This window comes from Salmo salar, chromosome 01, assembly GCF_965601325.2.
Source record: "Salmo salar chromosome 01, fSalSal1, whole genome shotgun sequence".
NCBI lineage: Eukaryota > Metazoa > Chordata > Actinopteri > Salmoniformes > Salmonidae > Salmo > Salmo salar.
The window spans coordinates 77,039,311-77,041,842 of NC_138291.1; positions in this window are offsets into that span (position 1 = coordinate 77,039,311).

Below are 2,532 nucleotides of genomic sequence, written 5' to 3' on the forward strand. Positions count from 1 at the left end.
CCAGAGATGACATATTGACATATATATATACATTTAAAAAATCCCTTGTTTTGTCGATATCACAAGATAAACTCTATAAAATAGGAGTGGACTTACTGATGATAGATTGACACTGAAATTATAGCTGAGGAGGCAGAGTCCACGGTGGATCACCACATCCATTTTTATTTTGTTCAGGGATTAACCCAGGGGAAAATGTCATTATGCCTGTCAGTTATAGATGTCTTCCAATTTTGTCTCCAATCTCATTTTAAAGATATGTAAAAGTGTGGTTTCACTTCTATTTTAAATGGATTAAATGAAATGTTCAGTGCAAGAAAAGTTAACATTGAGGTCTGTGGTTGCAGACTACCAATGAAAGCTTACCAAAGTTTACCAGACTACCAATAAAAGTTGATTTTAATATTTTTTACGGAGGTTGGCCTGTCAATAGCAGAAAAAACAAAGTCACAAACAACAATTAACAAGTTGCACAGAAAAATACAAATAGTAAAGCAGGTGAAGTGAATCACATGTCGAGGTTGGTGTGCGTCCTCAGTTTCCTCCTGTATTCCCTGTATACCCACGACTGCGTAGCCTCACACCGATCAAATCAAATCAAATGTATTTATGAAGCCTTTTTACATCAGCAAATGTCACATAGTGGTATACAGTTCCAGCTCCATCATCAAGTTCACTGACGACATGACAGTAGTAGGCCTAATTACCAACAACGACGAGATAGCCTACAGGGAGGAGGTAGGCACATTTGAGGTGTGGTGCCAGGTAAACAACCTCTCCCTCAACGTTAGCAAAACAAATGAGCTGATTGTGGACTTCAGGAGGAACCAGGCTGGACCACCCCCATCCTCATCAACGGGGCCACCGTGGAGACGGTCAATAACTTCAAATTCTTCGGCATACACATCTCAGAGAAGCTGAAATGGTCTGACCACACGGACACCATAGTGAAGAAGCCATGACAGCGACTCTTCAACCACAGGATTCTGAAGAAATTTGGCCTATCCCTGAGGGCCCTCACAGTGTCCTACAGGAGCACCATCGAGAGCATACTGTCGAGGTGCATCACAGCCTGGTACGGCAAATTCACGCTGCGGACCGCAAGGATCTTCAGAGGGTGATACATGCAGCCAAACACACCATTGGGTGCACACTGCCTTCCCTACAGGACACCTACAACACCAGGTGTCGAAGGAAGGCCAAGAAGATAATCAGGGACCCCAGCCACCCAAGCAATGCCCTTTTCTTCCTGCTTCAATCACTCAGACACGGGTAGTACAGGAGCATCATTGCAAAAACTGAAAGACTGGCCAATAGTTTCCACCCTCAGACCATCAGGCTGCTGAATAGCCACCACTAGAACTACATTCTGTCTCCTGCTGCCCAAAGACAATCCCTTCTTACCCAGTATCAAACCTCAGATCAAACACAAACTCAGACGGCTGATTCAGATGTAGCTGGCTTTAGATACTTACAATAGTCTATCCACTCAGAATTCATGAATTTTAAGATTATGAATCAACAACATGCATCACTGTTGCAGTTGTTAATATGTATATTATTACAATTGAACTACAATTTTTATAGTTTTTTTTATTTCACTTGGTCCCCACACCCCCTCAATGGTCATGCTGCTCCCCCTATGGGCCATTTGTGCACCGCCCTATGGGACTCCCGATCACGGCCAGTTGTGATACAGCCCTGGATCGAACACCGGATAGACCGCTGCGCCACTCGTGAGGCCCAACAAAACAACATTTGTTACATCATGATCACGAGATAAATAAGTTGTTATCTCGAAATAATTAGGGATTTATTGTATTTTTTGCATATGTCCTCTCTGGACCTCCGTAGTTGCTCCGCGTATCTGCCCTCTCATTGGCTAGAATGATCCCACCTGATCTTGTCCCCTGCCGATAGTGGCCCGCTCCCGACAGTGAGGTATAATCGTAGATATTTTTAAGGAGATAACAAACTTCCTTGGAGTCGTATTAACAACCATTGTGGACGTTGCCCTTGCTACGTCAACAGGCCGCGCGGTGCATTTTGGGACAAGGCGAGCTTTCCTCCAAGGAGTGAATTGGCCGCCAGCTCAAAAATCCAACATTAGCATGAATTTCGTGAACAAGTAGTACAACAATATAATTATTTTCCAAGATGTGAGAAAATTAACTTGCTATCTGTAACATTGTACAGCTTTGGAATCGTGACATTACGTACTTTCGAGGAAAATAGGCACGTTTCAAGACTCATACCCTGACTTTGAGAAAGAATTGCATGCGATTCGTTTATCAACTGCGTGAAGCAGTATGACAACGTGAACACGATTGGTCGACAGTTTGCTGCGTTATACGTTCTACTTCTCTTGTCCATCGGGATTCCCATCTCCTCCTTTCTCTAAAATATCTGGTATAATTAAGCCTGCCAACTGCCTTCCATTTTTGAAGACATTTATTTTAATTGTTAGTTAGAGCCGCCACTTGAATATCAATCGGGTCAATATAATAAATAATCTTTCTTCAGACACAACCT